We start from the raw sequence: 15,223 nt of genomic DNA on the forward strand, positions 1-15,223 counted from the left end.
AGGCACCTGTCATCACCTGGCCAATACCATCCCTACAGTAAAGCATGGTGGAGGCAGCATCATGCTGTGGGGATGTTTTTCAATGGCAGGAACTGGGAGAGTAGTCAGGATCGAGGGAAAGATGAATGCAGCAATGGACAGAGACATCCTTGATGAAAACCTGCTCCAGAGCGCTCTGGACCTCAGACTGGGGTGAAGGTTCATCTTCCAACAGGACAACGACCCTAAGCATACAGCCAAGATAACAAAGGAGCAGCTACAGGACAACTCTGTGAATGTCCTTGAGTGGCCCAGCCAGAGCCCAGACTTGAACCCGATTGAACATCTCTGGAGAGATCTAAAAATGGCTGTGCACCGATGCTCCCCATCAAACCCGATGGAGTTTGAGAGGTCCTGCAAAGATGAATGGGAGAAACTGCCCAAAAATAGATGTGCCAAAATTGTAGCATCATACTCAAAAAGACTTGAGGCTGTAATTGGTGCCAAAGGTGCTTCAACAAAGTATTGAGCAAAGGCTGTGAATACTTATATACATGTGCTTTTTTTGTTTTTTATTTTTAATAAATTTGCAAAGATTTCAAACAAACTTCTTCCACATTGTCATTATGGGGTATTGTTTGAAGAACTTTGAGGAAAATAATGAATTTAATCCATTTTGGAATAAGGCTGTAACATAACAAAATGTGGAAAAAGTGAACTGTTGTGAATACTGTCCAGATGCACTGTGTGTGTATATATATATATATATATATAGTCGCGACAGACTGACAGCCGGCGCACAATAAACTAAAATCGCGCCTCCTGCGGTGGGGCTGAAGAGACAGCCCCGCTACAACACCATCAATATTTTGGACTGTCGGAAAACACATGGCGGCGGTACATGAATACTGTACATGAAAAAACAAAAATAGCACATGTACATAAGTATTCATTCATAAGTATTCACACATAAGTACGGGGCACACGGTGGCTTAGTGGTTAGCACCTTCGCCTCACACCTCCAAGGTCGGGGGATCCCGGCCGTGTGTGCGGAGGTTGCACATTCTCCCCGTGCTACAGGGTACTCCGGTTTCCTCCCCAAGTCCAAAGACGTGCATGGTAGGCGGATTGGCATATACAAATTTTGCCTATTATATCGGCGATTGGAAGGCCATCGGATCTTCGCACATGCGAAACCTAGAGAAATGAACGACATAGGGGAAGAAGCGCCTAAAGTAAAGGAAAGAATGAAGAAAGACCCAAATGAAAGCAACATGAATGATGTGGAGATCATTTTGTGGTTCTAAAAGAATTTTCTGCTCAGTTGAATGAATTCGTTTCGAGTTTGTCAGACGTGTCTCTCCATCGCGTGTTTGTGTACTAATAATTTCGTGAAAGTTGCAAAAATATTTTTGGCTTGAAAAGTCGCAGTGGAGACTTTGAAGAGGGAAAAGCTTACAGCACCTGGTATTCCCAGGCGGTCTCGCATCCAAGTACTAACCAGGCCCGACCCTGCTTAGCTTCCGAGATCGGACGAGATCGGGCGTTCTCAGGGTGGTATGGCCGTAAGCGAGAGACGAGCTGCACTACAGCCCATTTATACTGTAGGCTGAAGCCCAAGTCGTTCTCGAGTCACTCACTTCCTGATTTGCAATCGTACAGAGAGTACAAACCTTTCGTCCAAACCAAGGAATCTGTCTCACCTCCTGCACACATGCACGAGCACATGGCTCTCCAGCTCACGGGTTTAACACCACTTTACTGCATGCTCACTCATCTTTATTTCCCTACATGTTTCAAAAGGAGCACCGCATCTTAGCTTCTTGCTTGATTCTAATGCCAGGTACGCCTTTATGAAAAAGAAAGAAAAAAAAAGAAAGAAATTGACATCAGATATCAAATTGCTGGAAGAGAGGGAAGGGTGACCACGAAAAGTGTATTTACAGCTAGGCCTACTTCCACAATACTTTTCTGGATCAATTATTAGTGCGTTAAAAACCATGCAAACCGACAAGTAAACGACCGCTGCAACTACAAGAGCCGAGCGCCTGCGCTCTTCTTTGATGTTTTAGGCCGATTCAGGAGTTGGGCGCATTACCGCCACCAAGTGAGCTGGAGTGTGTGGCCTGTTGAATCAAGCGCTCGCTCGCTCGCTCGCTCGCTCTTAATTTACAGCGTTCGTTAGACGAGTCTATCAAAAGGGACTTACACAAGTGCTTCAACTGGAAACTTCAGTCGGATGTTTTGAAATGAGCTGAATCAAAAGGCCACGATTTAACACCACTGAAAAACACACAGAATGCCGAGTTTCCCTTCCCATCTGCAGAAATGAGCTTTCGTGGCCATCGTGACTGAATGATGTGCACAAACGGTGCATGCTCAATGTGGTGCCCGATCACGCTATAAAAAGAAAGAAGCACGCACCTGTAGCATACGCGTGGTGAATTGCAGAAAATAAAGGAAGGAATTGGGAAAAAATGATGGAAGTAAAAGGATACTCAAAAAAAAACACACAAAGAAAAACCATTTTTAAACGAGAAAAAAGAGAGAGAAAAAAAACAGACAAACAAAGGTGCGAATAAATCTATATAGGTGATTGAAGGAACGAAAGTAAATGTATTAACAGTAAATAGATGATAAATGTAAAACTGTACATTTTGAAGTGAATAAATAGAATAGGATATGTTTCTTGTCATCCTAAGATTACATGGAAATTAGGTTTGCATCTCCTGTCATTATATGAGTGGTACATATCTAGAAAGAAAAGAATACTGTACATAATTGAAGAAATGAGCAATATCCCGTTGCAGGTGCGAGTAACTGACACGGCGCATAGTTTATTCGTGCAAATCATACAAATGTGACACTGCAGTCACACGAATAATAGGGCGTTGAATCAGAATAGCAGAATTTCTACTGACAATGACGAAGAGCAATCCGCTGCTGCCATGTACAGTGTCAGGGAACGTCATCGTGCAAAGTTGCAGTAGCACATACGCAAATGAAATGTGTATATGGCACTGTCAGGGCATGGTAACGGAAACTCGTCATGATCGTAAATAAACAAAGTACTTAATGCAATAGTAATAGATTGCTGCTTGTACTAGAAGCAGTAAAAACATCCCAATAGTAGCCAAAATAATCACAAGAGAAATATCATCAAGAATTTTGCCTATTATATCGGCGATTGGAAGGCCATCGGATCTTCGCACATGCGAAACCTAGAGAAATGAACGACATAGGGGAAGAAGCGCCTAAAGAAAGGAAAGAATGAAGAAAGACCCAAATGAAGGCAACATGAATGATGTGGAGATCATTTTGTGGTTCTAAAAGAATTTTCTGCTCAGTTGAATGAATTCGTTTCGAGTTTGTCAGACGTGTCTCTCCATCGCGTGTTTGTGTACTAATAATTTCGTGAAAGTTGCAAAAATATTTTTGGCTTGAAAAGTCGCAGTGGAGACTTTGAAGAGGGAAAAGCTTACAGCACCTGGTATTCCCAGGCGGTCTCCCATCCAAGTACTAACCAGGCCCGACCCTGCTTAGCTTCCGAGATCAGACGAGATCGGGCATTCTCAGGGTGGTATGGCCGTAAGCGAGAGACGAGCTGCACTACAGCCCATTTATACTGTAGGCTGAAGCCCAAGTCGTTCTCGAGTCACTCACTTCCTGATTTGCAATCGTACAGAGAGTACAAACCTTTCGTCCAAACCAAGGAATCTGTCTCACCTCCTGCACACATGCACGAGCACATGGCTCTCCAGCTCACGGGTTTAACACCACTTTACTGCATGCTCACTCATCTTTATTTCCCTACATGTTTCAAAAGGAGCACCGCATCTTAGCTTCTTGCTTGATTCTAATGCCAGGTACGCCTTTATGAAAAAGAAAGAAAAAAAAAAGAAAGAAATTGACATCAGATATCAAATTGCTGGAAGAGAGGGAAGGGTGACCACGAAAAGTGTATTTACAGCTTACCGCATTACCGCCACCAAGTGAGCTGGAGTGTGTGGCCTGTTGAATCAAGCGCTCGCTCGCTCGCTCGCTCGCTCTTAATTTACAGCGTTCGTTAGACGAGTCTATCAAAAGGGACTTACACAAGTGCTTCAACTGGAAACTTCAGTCGGATGTTTTGAAATGAGCTGAATCAAAAGGCCACGATTTAACACCACTGAAAAACACACAGAATGCCGAGTTTCCCTTCCCATCTGCAGAAATGAGCTTTCGTGGCCATCGTGACTGAATGATGTGCACAAACGGTGCATGCTCAATGTGGTGCCCGATCACGCTATAAAAAGAAAGAAGCACGCACCTGTAGCATACGCGTGGTGAATTGCAGAAAATAAAGGAAGGAATTGGGAAAAAATGATGGAAGTAAAAGGATACTCAAAAAAAAACACACAAAGAAAAACCATTTTTAAACGAGAAAAAAGAGAGAGAAAAAAAACAGACAAACAAAGGTGCGAATAAATCTATATAGGTGATTGAAGGAACGAAAGTAAATGTATTAACAGTAAATAGATGATAAATGTAAAACTGTACATTTTGAAGTGAATAAATAGAATAGGATATGTTTCTTGTCATCCTAAGATTACATGGAAATTAGGTTTGCATCTCCTGTCATTATATGAGTGGTACATATCTAGAAAGAAAAGAATACTGTACATAATTGAAGAAATGAGCAATATCCCGTTGCAGGTGCGAGTAACTGACACGGCGCATAGTTTATTCGTGCAAATCATACAAATGTGACACTGCAGTCACACGAATAATAGGGCGTTGAATCAGAATAGCAGAATTTCTACTGACAATGACGAAGAGCAATCCGCTGCTGCCATGTACAGTGTCAGGGAACGTCATCGTGCAAAGTTGCAGTAGCACATACGCAAATGAAATGTGTATATGGCACTGTCAGGGCATGGTAACGGAAACTCGTCATGATCGTAAATAAACAAAGTACTTAATGCAATAGTAATAGATTGCTGCTTGTACTAGAAGCAGTAAAAACATCCCAATAGTAGCCAAAATAATCACAAGAGAAATATCATCAAGAATTTTGCCTATTATATCGGCGATTGGAAGGCCATCGGATCTTCGCACATGCGAAACCTAGAGAAATGAACGACATAGGGGAAGAAGCGCCTAAAGAAAGGAAAGAATGAAGAAAGACCCAAATGAAGGCAACATGAATGATGTGGAGATCATTTTGTGGTTCTAAAAGAATTTTCTGCTCAGTTGAATGAATTCGTTTCGAGTTTGTCAGACGTGTCTCTCCATCGCGTGTTTGTGTACTAATAATTTCGTGAAAGTTGCAAAAATATTTTTGGCTTGAAAAGTCGCAGTGGAGACTTTGAAGAGGGAAAAGCTTACAGCACCTGGTATTCCCAGGCGGTCTCCCATCCAAGTACTAACCAGGCCCGACCCTGCTTAGCTTCCGAGATCAGACGAGATCGGGCATTCTCAGGGTGGTATGGCCGTAAGCTAGAGACGAGCTGCACTACAGCCCATTTATACTGTAGGCTGAAGCCCAAGTCGTTCTCGAGTCACTCACTTCCTGATTTGCAATCGTACAGAGAGTACAAACCTTTCGTCCAAACCAAGGAATCTGTCTCACCTCCTGCACACATGCACGAGCACATGGCTCTCCAGCTCACGGGTTTAACACCACTTTACTGCATGCTCACTCATCTTTATTTCCCTACATGTTTCAAAAGGAGCACCGCATCTTAGCTTCTTGCTTGATTCTAATGCCAGGTACGCCTTTATGAAAAAGAAAGAAAAAAAAGAAAGAAATTGACATCAGATATCAAATTGCTGGAAGAGAGGGAAGGGTGACCACGAAAAGTGTATTTACAGCTAGGCCTACTTCCACAATACTTTTCTGGATCAATTATTAGTGCGTTAAAAACCATGCAAACCGACAAGTAAACGACCGCTGCAACTACAAGAGCCGAGCGCCTGCGCTCTTCTTTGATGTTTTAGGCCGATTCAGGAGTTGGGCGCATTACCGCCACCAAGTGAGCTGGAGTGTGTGGCCTGTTGAATCAAGCGCTCGCTCGCTCGCTCGCTCGCTCGCTCTTAATTTACAGCGTTCGTTAGACGAGTCTATCAAAAGGGACTTACACAAGTGCTTCAACTGGAAACTTCAGTCGGATGTTTTGAAATGAGCTGAATCAAAAGGCCACGATTTAACACCACTGAAAAACACACAGAATGCCGAGTTTCCCTTCCCATCTGCAGAAATGAGCTTTCGTGGCCATCGTGACTGAATGATGTGCACAAACGGTGCATGCTCAATGTGGTGCCCGATCACGCTATAAAAAGAAAGAAGCACGCACCTGTAGCATACGCGTGGTGAATTGCAGAAAATAAAGGAAGGAATTGGGAAAAAATGATGGAAGTAAAAGGATACTCAAAAAAAAAACACACAAAGAAAAACCATTTTTAAACGAGAAAAAAGAGAGAGAAAAAAAACAGACAAACAAACGTGCGAATAAATCTATATAGGTGTTTGAAGGAACGAAAGTAAATGTATTAACAGTAAATAGATGATAAATGTAAAACTGTACATTTTGAAGTGAATAAATAGAATAGGATATGTTTCTTGTCATCCTAAGATTACATGGAAATTAGGTTTGCATCTCCTGTCATTATATGAGTGGTACATATCTAGAAAGAAAAGAATACTGTACATAATTGAAGAAATGAGCAATATCCCGTTGCAGGTGCGAGTAATTGACACGGCGCATAGTTTATTCGTGCAAATCATACAAATGTGAAACTGCAGTCACACGAATAATAGGGCGTTCAACCAGAATAGCAGAATTTCTACTGACAATGACGAAGAGCAATCCGCTGCTGCCATGTACAGTGTCAGGGAACGTCATCGTGCAAAGTTGCAGTAGCACATACGCAGATGAAATGTGTATATGGCACTGTCAGGGCATGGTAACGGAAACTCGTCATGATCGTAAATAAACAAAGTACTTAATGCAATAGTAATAGATTGCTGCTTGTACTAGAAGCAGTAAAACCATCCCAATAGTAGCCAAAATAATCACAAGAGAAATATCATCAAGAATTTTGCCTATTATATCGGCGATTGGAAGGCCATCGGATCTTCGCACATGCGAAACCTAGAGAAACGAACGACATAGGGGAAGAAGCGCCTAAAGTAAAGGAAAGAATGAAGAAAGACCCAAATGAAGGCAACATGAATGATGTGGAGATCATTTTGTGGTTCTAAAAGAATTTTCTGCTCAGTTGAATGAATTCGTTTCGAGTTTGTCAGACGTGTCTCTCCATCGCGTGTTTGTGTACTAATAATTTCGTGAAAGTTGCAAAAATATTTTTGGCTTGAAAAGTCGCAGTGGAGACTTTGAAGAGGGAAAAGCTTACAGCACCTGGTATTCCCAGGCGGTCTCCCATCCAAGTACTAACCAGGCCCGACCCTGCTTAGCTTCCGAGATCGGACGAGATCGGGCGTTCTCAGGGTGGTATGGCCGTAAGCGAGAGATGAGCTGCACTACAGCCCATTTATACTGTAGGCTGAAGCCCAAGTCGTTCTCGAGTCACTCACTTCCTGATTTGCAATCGTACAGAGAGTACAAACCTTTCGTCCAAACCAAGGAATCTGTCTCACCTCCTGCACACATGCACGAGCACATGGCTCTCCAGCTCACGGGTTTAACACCACTTTACTGCATGCTCACTCATCTTTATTTCCCTACATGTTTCAAAAGGAGCACCGCATCTTAGCTTCTTGCTTGATTCTAATGCCAGGTACGCCTTTATGAAAAAGAAAGAAAAAAAAAAGAAAGAAATTGACATCAGATATCAAATTGCTGGAAGAGAGGGAAGGGTGACCACGAAAAGTGTATTTACAGCTAGGCCTACTTCCACAATACTTTTCTGGATCAATTATTAGTGCGTTAAAAACCATGCAAACCGACAAGTAAACGACCGCTGCAACTACAAGAGCCGAGCGCCTGCGCTCTTCTTTGATGTTTTAGGCCGATTCAGGAGTTGGGCGCATTACCGCCACCAAGTGAGCTGGAGTGTGTGGCCTGTTGAATCAAGCGCTCGCTCGCTCCCTCGCTCGCTCTTAATTTACAGCGTTCGTTAGACGAGTCTATCAAAAGGGACTTACACAAGTGCTTCAACTGGAAACTTCAGTCGGATGTTTTGAAATGAGCTGAATCAAAAGGCCACGATTTAACACCACTGAAAAACACACAGAATGCCGAGTTTCCCTTCCCATCTGCAGAAATGAGCTTTCGTGGCCATCGTGACTGAATGATGTGCACAAACGGTGCATGCTCAATGTGGTGCCCGATCACGCTATAAAAAGAAAGAAGCACGCACCTGTAGCATACGCGTGGTGAATTGCAGAAAATAAAGGGAGGAATTGGGAAAAAATGATGGAAGTAAAAGGATACTCAAAAAAAAAACACACAAAGAAAAACCATTTTTAAACGAGAAAAAAGAGAGAGAAAAAAAACAGACAAACAAACGTGCGAATAAATCTATATAGGTGATTGAAGGAACGAAAGTAAATGTATTAACAGTAAATAGATGATAAATGTAAAACTGTACATTTTGAAGTGAATAAATAGAATAGGATATGTTTCTTGTCATCCTAAGATTACATGGAAATTAGGTTTGCATCTCCTGTCATTATATGAGTGGTACATATCTAGAAAGAAAAGAATACTGTACATAATTGAAGAAATGAGCAATATCCCGTTGCAGGTGCGAGTAATTGACACGGCGCATAGTTTATTCGTGCAAATCATACAAATGTGAAACTGCAGTCACACGAATAATAGGGCGTTGAACCAGAATAGCAGAATTTCTACTGACAATGACGAAGAGCAATCCGCTGCTGCCATGTACAGTGTCAGGGAACGTCATCGTGCAAAGTTGCAGTAGCACATACGCAGATGAAATGTGTATATGGCACTGTCAGGGCATGGTAACGGAAACTCGTCATGATCGTAAATAAACAAAGTACTTAATGCAATAGTAATAGATTGCTGCTTGTACTAGAAGCAGTAAAACCATCCCAATAGTAGCCAAAATAATCACAAGAGAAATATCATCAAGAATTTTGCCTATTATATCGGCGATTGGAAGGCCATCGGATCTTCGCACATGCGAAACCTAGAGAAACGAACGACATAGGGGAAGAAGCGCCTAAAGTAAAGGAAAGAATGAAGAAAGACCCAAATGAAGGCAACATGAATGATGTGGAGATCATTTTGTGGTTCTAAAAGAATTTTCTGCTCAGTTGAATGAATTCGTTTCGAGTTTGTCAGACGTGTCTCTCCATCGCGTGTTTGTGTACTAATAATTTCGTGAAAGTTGCAAAAATATTTTTGGCTTGAAAAGTCGCAGTGGAGACTTTGAAGAGGGAAAAGCTTACAGCACCTGGTATTCCCAGGCGGTCTCCCATCCAAGTACTAACCAGGCCCGACCCTGCTTAGCTTCCGAGATCGGACGAGATCGGGCGTTCTCAGGGTGGTATGGCCGTAAGCGAGAGACGAGCTGCACTACAGCCCATTTATACTGTAGGCTGAAGCCCAAGTCGTTCTCGAGTCACTCACTTCCTGATTTGCAATCGTACAGAGAGTACAAACCTTTCGTCCAAACCAAGGAATCTGTCTCACCTCCTGCACACATGCACGAGCACATGGCTCTCCAGCTCACGGGTTTAACACCACTTTACTGCATGCTCACTCATCTTTATTTCCCTACATGTTTCAAAAGGAGCACCGCATCTTAGCTTCTTGCTTGATTCTAACGCCAGGTACGCCTTTATGAAAAAGAAAGAAAAAAAAAGAAAGAAATTGACATCAGATATCAAATTGCTGGAAGAGAGGGAAGGGTGACCACGAAAAGTGTATTTACAGCTAGGCCTACTTCCACAATACTTTTCTGGATCAATTATTAGTGCGTTAAAAACCATGCAAACCGACAAGTAAACGACCGCTGCAACTACAAGAGCCGAGCACCTGCGCTCTTCTTTGATGTTTTAGGCCGATTCAGGAGTTGGGCGCATTACCGCCACCAAGTGAGCTGGAGTGTGTGGCCTGTTGAATCAAGCGCTCGCTCGCTCGCTCGCTCGCTCTTAATTTACAGCGTTCGTTAGACGAGTCTATCAAAAGGGACTTACACAAGTGCTTCAACTGGAAACTTCAGTCGGATGTTTTGAAATGAGCTGAATCAAAAGGCCACGATTTAACACCACTGAAAAACACACAGAATGCCGAGTTTCCCTTCCCATCTGCAGAAATGAGCTTTCGTGGCCATCGTGACTGAATGATGTGCACAAACGGTGCATGCTCAATGTGGTGCCCGATCACGCTATAAAAAGAAAGAAGCACGCACCTGTAGCATACGCGTGGTGAATTGCAGAAAATAAAGGGAGGAATTGGGAAAAAATGATGGAAGTAAAAGGATACTCAAAAAAAAAACACACAAAGAAAAACCATTTTTAAACGAGAAAAAGAGAGAGAAAAAAAACAGACAAACAAACGTGCGAATAAATCTATATAGGTGATTGAAGGAACGAAAGTAAATGTATTAACAGTAAATAGATGATAAATGTAAAACTGTACATTTTGAAGTGAATAAATAGAATAGGATATGTTTCTTGTCATCCTAAGATTACATGGAAATTAGGTTTGCATCTCCTGTCATTATATGAGTGGTACATATCTAGAAAGAAAAGAATACTGTACATAATTGAAGAAATGAGCAATATCCCGTTGCAGGTGCGAGTAACTGACACGGCGCATAGTTTATTCGTGCAAATCATACAAATGTGAAACTGCAGTCACACGAATAATAGGGCGTTGAACCAGAATAGCAGAATTTCTACTGACAATGACGAAGAGCAATCCGCTGCTGCCATGTACAGTGTCAGGGAACGTCATCGTGCAAAGTTGCAGTAGCACATACGCAGATGAAATGTGTATATGGCACTGTCAGGGCATGGTAACGGAAACTCGTCATGATCGTAAATAAACAAAGTACTTAATGCAATAGTAATAGATTGCTGCTTGTACTAGAAGCAGTAAAACCATCCCAATAGTAGCCAAAATAATCACAAGAGAAATATCATCAAGAATTTTGCCTATTATATCGGCGATTGGAAGGCCATCGGATCTTCGCACATGCGAAACCTAGAGAAACGAACGACATAGGGGAAGAAGCGCCTAAAGTAAAGGAAAGAATGAAGAAAGACCCAAATGAAGGCAACATGAATGATGTGGAGATCATTTTGTGGTTCTAAAAGAATTTTCTGCTCAGTTGAATGAATTCGTTTCGAGTTTGTCAGACGTGTCTCTCCATCGCGTGTTTGTGTACTAATAATTTCGTGAAAGTTGCAAAAATATTTTTGGCTTGAAAAGTCGCAGTGGAGACTTTGAAGAGGGAAAAGCTTACAGCACCTGATATTCCCAGGCGGTCTCCCATCCAAGTACTAACCAGGCCCGACCCTGCTTAGCTTCCGAGATCGGACGAGATCGGGCGTTCTCAGGGTGGTATGGCCGTAAGCGAGAGATGAGCTGCACTACAGCCCATTTATACTGTAGGCTGAAGCCCAAGTCGTTCTCGAGTCACTCACTTCCTGATTTGCAATCGTACAGAGAGTACAAACCTTTCGTCCAAACCAAGGAATCTGTCTCACCTCCTGCACACATGCACGAGCACATGGCTCTCCAGCTCACGGGTTTAACACCACTTTACTGCATGCTCACTCATCTTTATTTCCCTACATGTTTCAAAAGGAGCACCGCATCTTAGCTTCTTGCTTGATTCTAATGCCAGGTACGCCTTTATGAAAAAGAAAGAAAAAAAAAAGAAAGAAATTGACATCAGATATCAAATTGCTGGAAGAGAGGGAAGGGTGACCACGAAAAGTGTATTTACAGCTAGGCCTACTTCCACAATACTTTTCTGGATCAATTATTAGTGCGTTAAAAACCATGCAAACCGACAAGTAAACGACCGCTGCAACTACAAGAGCCGAGCGCCTGCGCTCTTCTTTGATGTTTTAGGCCGATTCAGGAGTTGGGCGCATTACCGCCACCAAGTGAGCTGGAGTGTGTGGCCTGTTGAATCAAGCGCTCGCTCGCTCGCTCGCTCGCTCTTAATTTACAGCGTTCGTTAGACGAGTCTATCAAAAGGGACTTACACAAGTGCTTCAACTGGAAACTTCAGTCGGATGTTTTGAAATGAGCTGAATCAAAAGGCCACGATTTAACACCACTGAAAAACACACAGAATGCCGAGTTTCCCTTCCCATCTGCAGAAATGAGCTTTCGTGGCCATCATGACTGAATGATGTGCACAAACGGTGCATGCTCAATGTGGTGCCCGATCACGCTATAAAAAGAAAGAAGCACGCACCTGTAGCATACGCGTGGTGAATTGCAGAAAATAAAGGAAGGAATTGGGAAAAAATGATGGAAGTAAAAGGATACTCAAAAAAAAAACAAAAGGAAAGTAAAGGAAAGAATGAAGAAAGACCCAAATGAAGGCAACATGAATGATGTGGAGATCATTTTGTGGTTCTAAAAGAATTTTCTGCTCAGTTGAATGAATTCGTTTCGAGTTTGTCAGACGTGTCTCTCCATCGCGTGTTTGTGTACTAATAATTTCGTGAAAGTTGCAAAAATATTTTTGGCTTGAAAAGTCGCAGTGGAGACTTTGAAGAGGGAAAAGCTTACAGCACCTGGTATTCCCAGGCGGTCTCCCATCCAAGTACTAACCAGGCCTGACCCTGCTTAGCTTCCGAGATCGGACGAGATCGGGCGTTCTCAGGGTGGTATGGCCGTAAGCGAGAGATGAGCTGCACTACAGCCCATTTATACTGTAGGCTGAAGCCCAAGTCGTTCTCGAGTCACTCACTTCCTGATTTGCAATCGTACAGAGAGTACAAACCTTTCGTCCAAACCAAGGAATCTGTCTCACCTCCTGCACACATGCACGAGCACATGGCTCTCCAGCTCACGGGTTTAACACCACTTTACTGCATGCTCACTCATCTTTATTTCCCTACATGTTTCAAAAGGAGCACCGCATCTTAGCTTCTTGCTTGATTCTAATGCCAGGTACGCCTTTATGAAAAAGAAAGAAAAAAAAAAGAAAGAAATTGACATCAGATATCAAATTGCTGGAAGAGAGGGAAGGGTGACCACGAAAAGTGTATTTACAGCTAGGCCTACTTCCACAATACTTTTCTGGATCAATTATTAGTGCGTTAAAAACCATGCAAACCGACAAGTAAACGACCGCTGCAACTACAAGAGCCGAGCGCCTGCGCTCTTCTTTGATGTTTTAGGCCGATTCAGGAGTTGGGCGCATTACCGCCACCAAGTGAGCTGGAGTGTGTGGCCTGTTGAATCAAGCGCTCGCTCGCTCGCTCGCTCGCTCTTAATTTACAGCGTTCGTTAGACGAGTCTATCAAAAGGGACTTACACAAGTGCTTCAACTGGAAACTTCAGTCGGATGTTTTGAAATGAGCTGAATCAAAAGGCCACGATTTAACACCACTGAAAAACACACAGAATGCCGAGTTTCCCTTCCCATCTGCAGAAATGAGCTTTCGTGGCCATCGTGACTGAATGATGTGCACAAACGGTGCATGCTCAATGTGGTGCCCGATCACGCTATAAAAAGAAAGAAGCACGCACCTGTAGCATACGCGTGGTGAATTGCAGAAAATAAAGGAAGGAATTGGGAAAAAATGATGGAAGTAAAAGGATACTCAAAAAAAAACACACAAAGAAAAACCATTTTTAAACGAGAAAAAAGAGAGAGAAAAAAAACAGACAAACAAAGGTGCGAATAAATCTATATAGGTGATTGAAGGAACGAAAGTAAATGTATTAACAGTAAATAGATGATAAATGTAAAACTGTACATTTTGAAGTGAATAAATAGAATAGGATATGTTTCTTGTCATCCTAAGATTACATGGAAATTAGGTTTGCATCTCCTGTCATTATATGAGTGGTACATATCTAGAAAGAAAAGAATACTGTACATAATTGAAGAAATGAGCAATATCCCGTTGCAGGTGCGAGTAACTGACACGGCGCATAGTTTATTCGTGCAAATCATACAAATGTGACACTGCAGTCACACGAATAATAGGGCGTTGAATCAGAATAGCAGAATTTCTACTGACAATGACGAAGAGCAATCCGCTGCTGCCATGTACAGTGTCAGGGAACGTCATCGTGCAAAGTTGCAGTAGCACATACGCAAATGAAATGTGTATATGGCACTGTCAGGGCATGGTAACGGAAACTCGTCATGATCGTAAATAAACAAAGTACTTAATGCAATAGTAATAGATTGCTGCTTGTACTAGAAGCAGTAAAACCATCCCAATAGTAGCCAAAATAATCACAAGAGAAATATCATCAAGAATTTTGCCTATTATATCGGCGATTGGAAGGCCATCGGATCTTCGCACATGCGAAACCTAGAGAAACGAACGACATAGGGGAAGAAGCGCCTAAAGTAAAGGAAAGAATGAAGAAAGACCCAAATGAAGGCAACATGAATGATGTGGAGATCATTTTGTGGTTCTAAAAGAATTTTCTGCTCAGTTGAATGAATTCGTTTCGAGTTTGTCAGACGTGTCTCTCCATCGCGTGTTTGTGTACTAATAATTTCGTGAAAGTTGCAAAAATATTTTTGGCTTGAAAAGTCGCAGTGGAGACTTTGAAGAGGGAAAAGCTTACAGCACCTGGTATTCCCAGGCGGTCTCCCATCCAAGTACTAACCAGGCCCGACCCTGCTTAGCTTCCGAGATCGGACGAGATCGGGCGTTCTCAGGGTGGTATGGCCGTAAGCGAGAGACGAGCTGCACTACAGCCCATTTATACTGTAGGCTGAAGCCCAAGTCGTTCTCGAGTCACTCACTTCCTGATTTGCAATCGTACAGAGAGTACAAACCTTTCGTCCAAACCAAGGAATCTGTCTCACCTCCTGCACACATGCACGAGCACATGGCTCTCCAGCTCACGGGTTTAACACCACTTTACTGCATGCTCACTCATCTTTATTTCCCTACATGTTTCAAAAGGAGCACCGCATCTTAGCTTCTTGCTTGATTCTAATGCCAGGTACGCCTTTATGAAAAAGAAAGAAAAAAAAAAGAAAGAAATTGACATCAGATATCAAATTGCTGGAAGAGAGGGAAGGGTGACCACGAAAAGTGTATTTACAG

The 15,223-nt window shown here is 42.5% G+C and overlaps 8 non-coding genes across 8 annotated transcripts; all 8 read right to left on the reverse strand.

Moving 5' to 3' along the window:
• Positions 1 to 1,431: 1,431 nt before the first annotated feature.
• LOC128624579 (5S ribosomal RNA) lies at positions 1,432 to 1,550 on the reverse strand. The gene has a single exon (XR_008388788.1). It is a non-coding gene; the product is annotated as a 5S ribosomal RNA (ribosomal RNA).
• Positions 1,551 to 3,454: 1,904 nt separating this feature from the next.
• LOC128624637 (5S ribosomal RNA) lies at positions 3,455 to 3,573 on the reverse strand. The gene has a single exon (XR_008388840.1). It is a non-coding gene; the product is annotated as a 5S ribosomal RNA (ribosomal RNA).
• A 1,766-nt stretch (positions 3,574 to 5,339) lies between these two features.
• Positions 5,340 to 5,458, reverse strand: LOC128624638 (5S ribosomal RNA). The gene has a single exon (XR_008388841.1). It is a non-coding gene; the product is annotated as a 5S ribosomal RNA (ribosomal RNA).
• Positions 5,459 to 7,367: 1,909 nt separating this feature from the next.
• On the reverse strand, positions 7,368 to 7,486 carry LOC128624576 (5S ribosomal RNA). Its single transcript, XR_008388785.1, has one exon. It is a non-coding gene; the product is annotated as a 5S ribosomal RNA (ribosomal RNA).
• A 1,907-nt stretch (positions 7,487 to 9,393) lies between these two features.
• On the reverse strand, positions 9,394 to 9,512 carry LOC128624600 (5S ribosomal RNA). The gene has a single exon (XR_008388805.1). It is a non-coding gene; the product is annotated as a 5S ribosomal RNA (ribosomal RNA).
• A 1,905-nt stretch (positions 9,513 to 11,417) lies between these two features.
• LOC128624633 (5S ribosomal RNA) lies at positions 11,418 to 11,536 on the reverse strand. The gene has a single exon (XR_008388836.1). It is a non-coding gene; the product is annotated as a 5S ribosomal RNA (ribosomal RNA).
• Positions 11,537 to 12,703: 1,167 nt separating this feature from the next.
• On the reverse strand, positions 12,704 to 12,822 carry LOC128624640 (5S ribosomal RNA). The gene has a single exon (XR_008388843.1). It is a non-coding gene; the product is annotated as a 5S ribosomal RNA (ribosomal RNA).
• Positions 12,823 to 14,728: 1,906 nt separating this feature from the next.
• LOC128624611 (5S ribosomal RNA) lies at positions 14,729 to 14,847 on the reverse strand. Its single transcript, XR_008388816.1, has one exon. It is a non-coding gene; the product is annotated as a 5S ribosomal RNA (ribosomal RNA).
• Between the last annotated feature and the right edge of the window lie 376 nt (positions 14,848 to 15,223).

The sequence above is a fragment of the Ictalurus furcatus genome, chromosome 20 (genome assembly GCF_023375685.1).
Source record: "Ictalurus furcatus strain D&B chromosome 20, Billie_1.0, whole genome shotgun sequence".
Classification (NCBI taxonomy): Eukaryota; Metazoa; Chordata; class Actinopteri; order Siluriformes; family Ictaluridae; genus Ictalurus; species Ictalurus furcatus.